Here is a 14,081-nt window from a genome sequence, read left to right as displayed (position 1 = left end):
CTAGGAGTGGAATTGCTGGATCATGTGGTCTTTCTAGTTTTAGTTTTTTAAGGAACCTCCATACAGTTCTCCATTGTGGCTGCACCAATTTACATTCCCATCAACAGTGTAAAAGGGTTCCTTTTCTCCACATCCTCTCTAGCATTATTTATAATTTTTTTAAATAATAGCCATTCTGACAAGTGTGAAATGATAACTCACTGTGGTTTTGATTTGCTTTTCTCTAATAATTAGTGATGTTGAGCATCTTTTCATATGCCTGTTAAACATCTGTGTGTCTTCTATGAGAAAATATCTATTTAGTTCCCCGGTCCATTTTTTGATTGGATTTTTTAATATTGAGTTGTATGAGCTGTTTGTATATTTTGGATATTAACTACTTTTTGGGTGAATTGTGTGCAAATATTTTCTCCCACTCTGTAGACTGTGTTTTTGTTTTGTTGATCATTTCCTTTTTTTGTGCAAATTTTTAAAGAAAGTTTGATTAGGTGTCATTTTATTTTTGCTCTAATTTCTTTTGCTTCAGGACTGATCTGTGAATCTATTGCTACAGTTTATGTCAAAGAATGTTTTGCCTATGTTCTTTTCTAGAAGTTTTATGCTATCATGTCTTCCACTTAGATCTTTAAACTATTCTGATTTTTTAAAATATGATATGAGAGAATATTCTAATTTTATTGTTTTACATGTTATTGTCCAGCTTTCCCAACACCACTTGTTGAAGAGATTGTCTTTTCTCCATTGTATGGTCTTTTCTCATTGGCACAGATTAATTCAGCATAGATGTGCAGGATTATTTCTGGGCTCTCTATTCTGTTCCATTGACCTATGTCTGTTTTTGTGCCAGTACCATAATGTTTTGATTACTGTAGCTCTGCAGTATAGTCTGAAGTCAGACAGGTTATATCTCGGCTTTGTTCTTTTTTTCTCAGAATTTCTTTGGCAATTCTGCATCTTTTGTGGTCTCATAAAAATTTTAGTATTATTTGCTCTAGTTCTGTACAAAATGTCATGTTTATTTTGATAAGGATTGCATAAATCTGCAGATTGCTTTGGGTATTATGTCCATTAAATGATATCAGTTCTTTCAATCCAAAAGCATGGGATATGTTTCCATTTCTCTAAATCATCTTCAATTTCCTACATCAGCATTTTATATTTTTCAATGTATAGATCTTTCACTTCCTCAGTTAAGTTTATTCCTAGGTATTTTATTTTACTTTTTGATACGATTTTAAATGAGATTTTTTTAAACTTTCTCTTTCTGATATTTCATTCTTACTGCATAGAAATGCAACAGATTTTTAAACAATTAATCTTGTATCCTTCTGCCTTACTTATTTCACTTATTCTAATAGTCTTTTACATAGAGACTTTAGGGTTCCCTATATATATTATCATGTCATCTACAAATAGTGATGCTTTTAACTCTTCGCTTTGAAATTGGATAACTTCTTTTTCTTGTCTGATTGCTGTGACTAGGACTTCTGACACTATGTTAAGTGGCAGCAGTGGAAGTGGGCCTCCTTGTTGTCTTCCTGAATTTAGCAGGAAGGCTTTGAGCTTCTCGCTGCTGAGTATTATGTTGCCTCTGGATTTGTCATGAATAGTTTATTATGTTGAGATATGTTTCTTGTATGTCCACTTTGATGACAGTTTCCATCATGAATGGATGTTGAATTTTATCAAATGCTTTTTCTGCACCTGTTGATATGATCGTGTGATTTTTGTCTTTCCTTTTTTAATGTGGTGTATCACATTGATTTGCCTATGATGAACCATCCTTGTGACCCTAGAATGAATCCAACCTTATTATGCTGTATAATTATTTTTTATATTGTTGGATTTATTTTGCTAATATTTTGTTGAGAATTTTTGCATTTATATTTATCAAAGACACTAGCCTGTAATTGTTGTTGTTGTGTCTTTGGTTTGTGTATCAGGGCAAGGGTGACCTTGTAGAATGAATTTGAGACTATTCCTTCTGCAGTTTTTTGGAATAGTTTGAGAAGGGTAAGTATTACCTCTTCTTTTAATGTTCGGTAGAACTCCCCAGTGAAGACATGTGGTCCTGGGCTTTGGTTTTCAGGGAGCAGGGAGGCGTTTTGTTTTTCTTTCCTTTCCTTTTTTTTTTTTAGATTTGACTTCACTTACAGTGATTGGTCTGTTCAAATTGTCTGTTTCATTTTGACTGAATCTTTGCTGTATGTTTCTAGAAATTTGTCCATTTCTTCTAGGTTGTCCAATATGTTGACACATAAGTGTTCATAGTATTCTTTTATGATTTTTTTTTTGTATTTCTGTAGTAGCAGCTGTTATTTTTCCTCTTTAATTTCTCATTTTGCTTACTTGGGCTCTATCCATTTTCTTCTTGGTGAGCCTGGCTTGAGGTTTGTCAATTTTGTTTATATGTTCAAAAAACAGCTCTTAGTTTTATTGATCTTTTTTATTGTTTTTTGTCTCTAATTCATTTATTTCTTCTCTGAATTTTCTATTTCCTTCCTTCTACTGGCTATGGGCTTTTTAAATTCTTCTTTTCCTTATTCTTTTAGGCAGTAGATTAGGTTGTTAGTTGAAATTTTTCTTGTTTTTTGAGGAAGGCCTGTATCACTATGAACTTCCTTCTTGAATAGGAATACAGCTTTTGCTGTATCCCACAGATTTCATAAAGTTGTGTTTACACTTTTATTTGTATTGAGTTTTTTTTTATTTCATTATTGAATCATTGATTATTTTAGTAGCATGTTGTTTAGTCTCCGTGTGTGTGTGTGTGTGTGTTTTCTCATTTTTCCTTTCTGTAGTTAATTTCTAGTTCCACACCATTGTGGTCAGAAAAGATGCTAGATACAATTTTTATCCTCTTAAATTTATTGAGAGTGGTTTTGTGACCTAGTATATGGTCTTTCCTAGAGAACATTCCATGCACACTTGGAAAGAATGTGTTTTTGTGTTTCCTAATGTTTTTGGATGTAGTATCCTGTAAATATCAATTAAGTCCAACTGTTAAGGACAGTTGACCTTAAGGACCTCTGTTGCCTTATTAATTTTCTGTCTCGATATTCTGTTCGTTGAGGTCAGTGGTGTGTTAAATTCTCTTACATTATTGTATTATTGTCAATTACTCTCTTTATGTGCATTAGTATTTGCTTTATATATTTAGGTGCTCCTGTATTTTGATGCATATATGTTAATAAGAGTGATACCCGCTTCTTGTATTCATCCTATTATTATCATATAGTGCCTTTCTTTGTCTTTCTTTATGGGCTTTGTTTTAAAGTCTATTTCATCTGATATGAGTTGCTAGCCCTGCTGTCTTGCCATTTCTATTTGTACAAAATATCTTTTTTTAGCCCCTCACATTCAGCCTGTTTGTATCTTTTGCCCTGAACTGAGTCTCTCTTAAGCAGCATACTGTAGTTTTTTTAACCCAATATTTCACTCTATGTCTTTTAATGAAAGCATTTATGACATTTAAAGTAATTATTGATACATATATACTTAGTGCCATTTTAATTCTTATTTTCCAGTTGTTTTTGTAGTTCTTTGTTCATTTCTTTTTTTCACTTTTGTGTTTTAATGATTTTCTTTGTTAGAATGCTTGAGTTCTCTTTTTTTTAAAGGTAGAACAAAATACTTTATTATTAAAATAAAAAAACTTTGTATAAAAGCATAAAAGATCAAAAGCTCTATTTACAGCTATTGATCCAAGGTCGTTATGCACCAAAATACTGAACGGGCGTGGCTACTGGCTGCACATGCAAAGCAAAATAAATACACACACACTTAGATTCCACCTCTACCAAAAGATTTGATTTATGCCAAAACGGGAAGGGAGAGACCACACATGAAATCTTCCCAGAAGCTAAACTGGCAGAGATGTTACATTAGCCAACTGTTGAAAGTCACCATTCTCCAAAAAGGCACTTCTCAGCGTTATAAGAGTGCTTCAAACCCTGTGCCTAGCTTACAATTCTTCAAGAAAGCAAGACCTGCAAAGAATTGTAGATGAGTATAAGCATCGATTTCCCATGCAACATAATCAAGAATTTATTTGAAACACCTTATGTTATGATCTGAAATAAGTTTGGCAACTATAGTTAAACACTTAAGTTTTATCCCATGAATTCAAATCGGCCTATTCCTGAAGCCTCCATCCCAGTTCCCCAGGATGGCTTTTCTACAATGATTTCAAGTGTAGCCTTGCCCACGAACCTTTGGGTCATGACTGTGTGGACCAGATGCACATGACGGAACAAATGTGCAGCAACCAAGTCGCAACTGTGACCACCTGTATAACAAGCACCACACACAGAATACTATCAGGAGAGGCCTCCAGTGTCATACGCTCCACTTGCCAGCGATCACCCAATTTCCCCACACAGTTTTAAGACTTCTGTGCCTTGATTCTGTTAAAAATGTCAACTAGTAGGAACACTAAATCAGACCTACTGTTTTTATGTAAGCTAGTTAGACGGTTTTTCTCTGGAATTCGATAGATGTAGTTAGTTAAAACTACTACTGCGTTTCCAAGTGCTTGGTTTTACGGGTGGATTCCAGGGCTATTTCAACACCAATTAAATCAAACACGCTTTCATAAAATTGTCATTTAAAAGGAACTTGGAAACTAAATGATGGAAGAGAACCACTGGAAATAAGAGGGGGGGTGGTGTGGGGTGAGGGGTGGGGAGAGAAGCAGAGGGAGACTGCAGGAGGGCAGAGTGCAGCCCACACTACCTCTGCCACGCCCAGACACGCACTCATGTCTGATGAGATTAACCTGATTTGCCTGTAAGACAGACTGATCATCAAAATTCTTAACTCGGATTTCGATCACATGACAAAATTGAAAACTTTAACAAGGAAGGTTTTCGAAGTGGAAAGCAGGTGGCAGAACTTCAATATATTATGCTTGCATTTGAAACTCTTGTTTTAGACTTTTCAAGTACACACGCACGTTCCCGAAACCATGGTACTTGGCTAAGTACAGGAGCACCGGGTTGCACACCTCCCATCTCTCTGCCGACAGAAGCTACAATTGCAGACCCTGCGACACGGTGGGCAGTGCCAGTTCGGGTCTCACAGAGCATCCCGGGCTTCTTCACCGTGATGGTTCCGGAGGCAGGGACTGCAGAGCTGGCTTCGAACGCCCCAGTATCCTGGGTTTCCTCAGTTTGTCTTGGTATCAGTAGTTTTCTGGCGGCACTGATGACAAGTGGATCCCGGTGACCGGTGGTAGATCTTGTCCCCAGAGCTGTTGCAGATGTGCTCCAACGCTTCCTCTGTGATTCCCTCCACCGGGCGAGCGATGGGAGAAGGGTCATGGATCCGGGACGACGACTGCGGGGCATGTCATCTTCGTTCATGCAGCCATCCACGGGCTTCCTCTTTCTCGCCAACATCTCCTCCTCCCTCTCCCCTCCCCCTCCCCCTCCTGTAGGGCGCCAAGGGACTGGTGAGAGGACGAGCTCTCCGCTCAGGGTGTCTCCTGCACGCAGCACCTGGGAATGTTCGCCTCCACAGTGTCTTTGGACGTGGACTGGAGCCTGGCAGGGAACGCCTTCCAGGAAAGGAACCAGGGAAGCTTTCTAATTCTGACATTAGTTTTGCAAGCATTGCTTTGTTTTGCTTTGCTTTATATTTAAAACCCTTTTCTCCAAAAAATTCATGCCATTTTCATCCTCTGAATCAGAATTGGAATCGGTCACAGAATTCTCTGAGGGTTCAGGGGGCGCTGCTCTTTTGTTGGCTGCTCCCCTAGTGTTTCCAGCTGGAAACTTCATTGCCACCTGGAGAGGCCCGGAGCGCCTGCCCTGACTGGGGATCCTGCAGCCCGCATGGTCTGCCTGCAGCCTATTCCATCTTGTGTCTCACTCTCTGAGAAACCGCAAAATTATTCAGCATCAGAGTCGGCATGAAAAATACCTGTTAGTTCGTTAGTGACATCTGGCCTTGGTTTCTGTAAAAATTCCACAACGGTCTAACACATCTTGCACCTCTCTTTCTGAAAAGCCACAGAAAGATTCATGGTCAGAGTCCTCGTAAAAATACATTTACCAGTGCTTCACTGAGATCTGACCTGAATTTAGGTTTTGTTGTTTACAAAATTATCAGAAGCAAAGCTGTCACAACTGTCATCAGGGGATGATGAGGTTTCCATGGAAACCAGCTTCACATGTCTGAGTTTCCTGAAGTTCTTTACTCTGCGATCCTTTTGCTGCACGTGCCGCTGTCCCACAGCCCAGGAGCCCGTGCCGCGCAGGCCGGCGGGCAGGGCGCGCCGCTTGAGCACGTATTTTCTTCTTTTTTGTGAATCTGTTGTGCGTTTTGACTTGTGGTTAACATTGGAGTTCCAGTATGTTGACCCGTAGGTATGTTTACTTGCTTCAAACCGATTGTCATTCAAGTTCAAGCCCATTCTAAAAGGTATGCATTTGTACACCCCCTCCTCTGCCTTCTGTGGTTTTGCTGTCCTATTGTACATTTCATACTTATACGTTCGCTGTTAATTGTAGTTATAAACCCTTTTGTAAGTTTTTTAATTATTATTTTTAATCCATGTACTGGCTTATTTAAGTGACCTTTAATCCTCTTACACGTTTCCTTTCCTTTTGTGATTTCCCCTTTCCTACAGATTCTTCTTTTCTGTTAAGAAAAGCCTCTTCATTATTTACTTTAGGATAGGTTTAGAAATATTGCTGTGTACCTTCAGCTTTTGCTTGGCAGAAATTCTCTCCCTTTCTATTCTAAATAGTAATATTTATGTGTAGGGTGTCCTAGGTCATAGTTCTTTTCTCCTTCAGGACTTAGAATACTTCATGCCACTCTCTTCTGGCCTGCAGACCCTGACTGTGGGCAAGCCAGCACTAGCACACTCTTTGCAGGTAGAGTTTAGAGTTCTCCAGCTCTTCTGTCTGTCCCAGGGACACTCCCAGCAGCCAAGGGGGCTGTGTCCTCCACATAGGACCCCAGGACTGGTATGTGCAGTCAGTGGCCACCCCATTCACTTCCCTGGCTGAGGGTCTGCCCATGCAAACATTCCCTTCTTTCTATATTCCTCCAGGTCGTGGAGGTCCTGACCTTATGCCATTTTTCCATCCTACCCTGTCACAGGACAACTTTCTTGCAGCTTTGCTTATATATAGGAGTTTTTCTGACAGTGTTTATTTTCCTGTGAGAATTATCCCACACGTAGACGTGTTTTGATGTGTTTGTGCGGGGAGGTAAGCTTCACGTCCTGCTACTTCATCATCCTGATCTGACTCAATTCTGTCTTTTTACTGTAAACAGTTAGCAAGAGCCAAACCACACCTGTAACCCTTTGCTTAGAAATAGTTGGAACTAAATAGCCAATTTCATCCCTCACAAATCCTACTCTCCACCAAACACTAGAACATCAGCACAATTCAGCCAAATTCTTTGTCACTTTACAATAAAGATCACCTTTCCTTCAGTTTCCAATAACATATTTCTCACCTCTGAGACCTCATCATATGGTCTCTACTGGTCCTTACGTTTGCCAACATTCTGTTCATGCTTATTTAGATATTTCTGAAAAGACTGAGGCTTTCTCTAAAGCTCTCCACTTTTCTTTCTGAAATCTCACCTGAACTAGTTCCTTCATGGCAATGTACACTTTTTCTAACACACACCTCCAAACTCTCCCAGCCTATACCCATTACTCAATTCTAAAGCCACGTCCGTGTGTTTAGGTACTTGTTACATTAGTACCCAACTTCCTGGTCCATTCAGGCCGCTGTAACAGAAAACCATAGATGAAGGCAGCTTATAAACATAACTTTCTTCCTCACAGTTCCAGAGACTTAGGAAACCTAAGATCAAGGCTCCAGCACATTCAGTGTCGGGTAAAAGCCCACTTCCTGGTTCATAAACAGCCATCCTTTTGCTGTGTCTTCACAGTGGAAAGACAGCTAGAGCTCTTTTTTTTATAGGAGAACTAATTCTATTCATGAGGAGTCCACTATTATGACCTCATCACCTCCCAAAGGCCCCACATCCTAACTCCATCACATTGGAGGGACTAGGATTTCCAAATATGAATTTGAGAAGGATACATGCAAACATTCAGTCTATAGTATCATTTATGAAAGCTATTTTTGCTGGATATAAAATTCTAAAATTTCAGCTTTCCCCCCAGTATTTTATAGTTACTATTTCATGGACTTCTGTTTGCATTTTTCAATGAAAAACTGCTTTATTTTTGTTTTTCTGTAGGTAATTTTTCTCATGCAGCTAAGATTTTTCTCTTTATTACTAGCTTTGAGCAACTCTATTATGCCGTGCATTTCTGTAGGATTGTTCATTTTCCATTAGGGCATCAATGAGCTTTCTGGATCTGTGGATATAGAATTTTCATCAAATTTAAGAATTATTTGGCCATTATTTCTTCAAATGTTTTTTCTTCCCTCTCCTTTGGGGACTCCAGTTACACACTGTATTAAAGTGCTTGGAGTTTTTCCAAACTCAATGATGCTCTGCTTACTTTTTTCAGTCTTTTTACTTTCTGTGTCTTATTTTAAATTGTTTCTATTGCTATGCCAGCTTGAAGAATGTCCCTCCCCACACCCTTTTCCCCCGGTAAACATGTTTGTTTTCTATGTCTGTGAGTCTTTTTCTGTTTTGTAAATTAGTTTATTTGCATCATATTTTAGATTCCACATATAAAAGATATTACACAATATCTGTCTTTCTCTTTCTGACTTACTTCATTTAGTATGATTCTCTCTTGGTCCATCCATGTTGCTGCAATGGGCATTACTTCATTATTTTATGGCTGAGTAGTATTCCATTATATATATATATGTTTTTTACCTCATATATATAATACTTATATATATATATATATATTTGTATTTATATTTACCACATCTTCTTTATCCATTCATCTGTTGATAGACATTTAGGTTGCTTCCATGTCTTGGCTACTGCAAATAGTTCTGCTATGAACATTGGTGTGCATGTATCTTTTCAAATGAGAGTTTTCTCCAGATTTATGCCCAGGAGTGGAACTGCTGGATCATATGGTAAGTCTATTTCTAGTTTTCTAAGGAACTTTCATACTGTTTCCCATAATGGCTGCACCAAACTACATTCTCACCACAGTATAGGAAGGGTCCCTTTTCTCCACATCCTCTCCAACATTTGTTATTTCTAGACTTCTTAAATATGGCCATTCTGACTTGTGTGAGGTGATACCTCACTGTAGTTTTGATTTGCATTTCTCTGATAATTAGTGACATTGAGCATTTTCTCAGGTGCCTATTGTCCATCTATATATGTTCTTTGGAGAAATATCTATTTAGGTCTTCTGCAACTTTTTGATTGGGCTGTTTGTTTTTTTTGTCCTAACATAGATAGTTGAATTAAAACATGAGCTCCTGGAGTTCTGACTCAGCAGGTGGGGAGGGTGGGTGGAGAATTTGTATTTCTAACAGGTTCTCAGTGAGGCCGCTGCTGTTGGTCTGGGGACCGTCCTTTGCGAGCTGCTGCCCTACACGGTCCTACTTCTCAACTCAGTAGCCGTTATCTGTGAACTGGGCAGAAAACAGCCTGGGTCTCAGAATTGTCATTAGGACAAGAGCTTTGCAGGATTGAAGACCTGACTGGAAAGGCCTTGACACCCCCAGACTCCCCCGACGCTGACCACCCCCCACCGCTCCGGGCCTGGATGATTCCCTGCTGGACTGTTGCTCTGAGGACTGGGAGCTGTCTGGCAAGCACCTGCTCCAGCCCTGCCCCTGCAGCCTGGAGGCTCTAACCGTGTGGCCTCTGGGCCACCAGGAGCTCATCCCGAAAGGGGTGGAGCAGGCTCCGGGCCCTGAGCTCCGGGATCCAGAGAACCTGCAGAGCCTAACAGAGTGGGTGCTGGAGAGGATCCAGGCGTTTCAGAGCTTAGCCCAAGGTCGCCTGGGGGGCTGTGCCGAGCCCCCTGCAGATGTGCTCAGTACGGTTGTGGAGCTAGTGCAAGAGGCCTGTTCCCTCCTCTTCTGGCTCAACAGGACTGTCCGACGGCTGAGAAGGAGAGCAAGGTCCTGAGGATCTGCAGCCACGTGGCTGGGACGTGCCACAGCGTCCCGAGCTGCAGCCGGGAGGAGCTGCGGGAGCAGAAGGCCGGTTGGAGCGCCTGCCGCTGGACGATCCTCCGGGCCTGGAGATCCACACTGCCAGCAACTGCCTGCACTTCGTGTCTCGAGGGGGTCCCGGGGTCCCAGGTCCCCAACGACTCCCGACAACAGATTCTGCCTGGAGACAACACTGTCCAAGTCAACGAGCAGGTGGTGCTGGGCTGGCCCCAGAAGAACGTGGTGAGGGAGCTGCTGCGGGAGCCAGAGGGGGTAAGCTTAGTGCTGAAGGAGGTCCCGCTCCCGGAGGACCCCCCTCCCCAGCCCTCCTCAGGCCCTGAGCTCCTCCAACCCAGTGAGCCCGTCGCCGGCTCCGGCCCTCTGGCTCCCAGGGCCCTGTCCGAAGACGTTTTTGCTTTCGACCTGACTTCAAACCCAAGTCCTGGGCCCAGCCCCGCTTCCTGGACAGACTCGACTTCCCTTGACCCGGAGCCCCTGCCCAGCCCACCTGCACCCCCTGCCACACTCCCAACAGGGGTAGCAGGCACTCCCGAGCCCCAGAGCACCCTGACAGAAGTCACAAAAAATCAAAAGGCGTGGTGACACAGCTGAGCCGCGGGGTGGGGGTGGGGGGTCCTGCCGGGAGCTGGGCCGGCCTGACCTGGCGGCTGGCTCCTCCCGCAGGGGGCCGAGGGGCTGCAGGGCCCGCGCTGGCACCGCCGCTGGTGCGGGCTCAAGGGACACATGCTCGACCGGTACCGCCAGCCCCAGGATGAGAAGGCAGAGGGCCTCATCAACATCTCCAGCTACAGTCTGGAAAGTGGACAAGATCAGAAGAAAAAATGCGTGTTCCAGCTCACCCATGGCGGGTATAAGCCCTTCATCTTCGCTGCTGATACCCTGATGGATCTGAGCAGGTGGCTGCGCCATCTCATTACCTGCATTTCCAAGCACCAGCCTCCAGGCTGGTCCCCCTGCCCCGAGAGGAAGGCTGCTACAGCCAGGCCGAAGCAGAAGGCGCTGACGATGAGGCTGGATCCCTCTCTGCCTCCCCCACCCCACAGAGACGCATCACCCACCGCCACCCCTGCGCAGGGCAGCAGCGAAGGGGCACTGGAGGGGAGGGTACGGGGCTTGGGGCAGGGTGGCGTGGCCCTCCCCCGGGCCAGCCGCAGCCCTCCACTCGGGAGCACCGGCAGAGCACAAGCGGGACCCGCAGCCCAGTGAGCTCGCGCACCGCTGCAGAGCACGCCCGAGGCAGAGCCGCAGGAGCGGCAGGCCCTGGAGGAGGCACTCGGGGACCCCCCGCTGCCTGGGGAGAAACTCCGCCGCTGGAAGGAGCAGAACCAGGAGCTCTGTTCAGAGGGCCTGGGGGCCTGGGGGCCTGGGGGCCTGGGGAGGGGGGCGAGCTGAGGGCAGCTCCCAAGTCCTGAACACTGACTCCAGGGAAGAGTCTTCCCACCCCGTGCTCCCTGACCTTGAGGAGCGCTCCCATCTCTGCCTCCTGTCTCCAGAGAGCGACCTACAACCTCCTGACCTCTAACCCTAGCCGGTACCCTAGTTCCTGATCTCTGGCCTTGAGGACTACCTCAACCCCAGCCTCTGACCGGTCTAGGACGGAGCATCCCTGGATTCTGTTCCAGGTTGGAAGTAGTGCTAGTCCGTGGTTCCACCCTAAGCTGACCTCCTGCCTGAGCTTCTGCCATTTCTGCTCCTCTCCCTGGAGCAGGGTGAAATGAAATGGGCTCTGTGCCGACGGAGGAGCAGGAGGCTGGGCTCAAAGAACGCTCTCCCACCCCGTGCTCTGACCTGTGGGGGCACGGACCCTCCCCCGCCGTCCCTCGGCACTTCTCCCTTCCCCAAACCAGTCTGCACGGGCATTCTTCACTTTACACAGGAGACACTTTTAAACAAATAAAGTCAATTCCTCTAACGTGAAAAACAAAACAAGACAAAACAAAACCCCCAAACACGGGCTCCCTTAATAGATTAAAAGCTTTCCAGAATCCAGGACTATATATCAAATTCTCTATAAGTTAAATATAATACTTCAGTACAATTGCATTAGATAAATATGTCTTAATAATGTGATGTTTGTAATTATTTGTGTAACTATGAACTAGGTCACCAGGACTGGGCTGCGACTTTCAAGGTCATTTTGAGAATACACTGATGGGAAGATGTGCTTCTAAGAGTCTACTGTCCTGTTTTCAATTCTAGAGACACACACAGTCCAGAGAGTATATAAAGAGATAAACATTGATTCTAGTTTCAAGTCTTTTCAACACACATATGTACAAATGTAGATAATGTTTAGATAGTGACAAAGTCTGTGGTTGCCTCAATACAAGTTGCCTGTAGCTGAGGGTGCCTGTGTCCACTGGTCGAGCACTGCCTAGAGTTACTAACATGAAAGCAGGGGCAGAGGCATGAGATTAGCAAGAAGGACAGTATTTGAAAGGATGTCTGTACGTTTATTCATTTGAGCCCCCTGAGGGCTGGTGCATCCTGGTTTCACCAAGTCCCAAGAAGTTTTCACTTTTTCATCAAAGAAATGTTTTTAAAAATATAGAATAAGGAATCTATAACTTTGCGTACTGTTGTAATTGTCAGGCAATGACAATTACATTCTCTTTTCAGTTGCAGCCCAGGAAAAATGCAGTGTAATGGCCTAGGTGATAGCATTGCTGTACTCTTCCCGCTAGATGGGGATATACACCTAGTCAATGTCTTTAAACACAAAGCATTTACAACTTGAAGCTTCGCATCTGAGCCTTCGACTTCCTGTGTGAGGGAGGGCCTTTTCATTCACGCATTTACTCATCTGCACTTTCAGAACCTCTGCTACATGCCAGCCTGAATATTAGGAATACAAACATTAATAAGACCCAGTTGTCCTGAAGGTTGTCACAGCCTTCTGGTGAGGAGGGACAAGCACATGTTGCTAACTAAAATTCAAAATAATAAGTATTGAGATGGGAAAAAACTCTGGAAGCTCCTGACTTAAGGAGCATCTGAAGTATCTGTCAGCTGCTTCTGCCTCTCTCTAGTTTTGTATTTTGTAAAACTTGGGTCAGTTTTATAATAGGGGTGTTGATGTTTAAAAATTATCTAATGTAATAGATATTTATTGAGCATGCGGTTATGCAAATGTGCAAAGCAAGATGCCAGGTGCTACCATGTATCAACATGGCTTCTTTTCCCCGTTCGTTCATGGCTTAAGAAGCTTACATCCCACAGGGAGGGTGAACCGGACACACAGATCACTGTGACACGGGAAATACTGTAAAATGAAGACTTAAGGATTCTGAAGAGAGAAAGTTAACTTCTAGCCTGGGGAATCCATAAGGTCTTTATCTGAGAAGATCCTTATAAGGAGTGTTTTTAGAATAAATGAGTTCCAATCCATAAGAAATGACTGGGAATCTCATTTCAGCCAGAAGAATAAGTGAGGGAAACTACTGTTGGCACAAGGCCCCTGGCCTGTCTGTGAGGCTCTAGCCAATCCTAACAGTGCTACTTACTGACCAGCTCTGAGTTGTTGGGTAGGTCAGTTAATTTTTCTTTTCAGAAAACCCCAGCTTTCTCTTTTATTAATGAGTTGACTAGACATATGTAAGCCCTTGTTTCTCATCTCAAACATAAGTCAAAAATGAGGCGGTGGGGAAATAGATACAGGTTTTATTTAGGCAATGGGAACTCTGCATTTCCAGCTAAAACACAGTATCTGGTTAGCGGATGTTACAGATTGAACTGTTCACCCCCTCTTGTTCGTATGCTGAAGCCCTAACCCAGAGTGATCACAGTCTAACTGTATTTAGAGATAGAGATGATTAAAGCTAGATGAAGCCTTAGAGTGGGCTCCAATTCAATCTGATTGGTGTTCTTAGAAGAAGACCCAGAGTTATGTAGCCACACAAAGAGACACCAGGGGATGCGTGAGCACAGAAAAAAAACCATGTCAGATACAGCGGGAAGGCAGCCATCTGCAAATCGAGGAGA

At 43.3% G+C, this 14,081-nt stretch overlaps 1 pseudogene; it reads left to right on the top strand.

The window, feature by feature from the left end:
- LOC102504647 overlaps nucleotides 1-12,267 on the top strand; it is a 95,130-nt pseudogene extending 82,863 nt beyond the window's left edge.
- Nucleotides 12,268-14,081: the final 1,814 nt, after the last annotated feature.

Source organism: Camelus ferus, chromosome 24, assembly GCF_009834535.1.
Source record: "Camelus ferus isolate YT-003-E chromosome 24, BCGSAC_Cfer_1.0, whole genome shotgun sequence".
Lineage (NCBI taxonomy): Eukaryota > Metazoa > Chordata > Mammalia > Artiodactyla > Camelidae > Camelus > Camelus ferus.
Note: the sequence above shows the minus strand (reverse complement) of the source record. Positions and strands in the feature narration are given on the sequence as shown.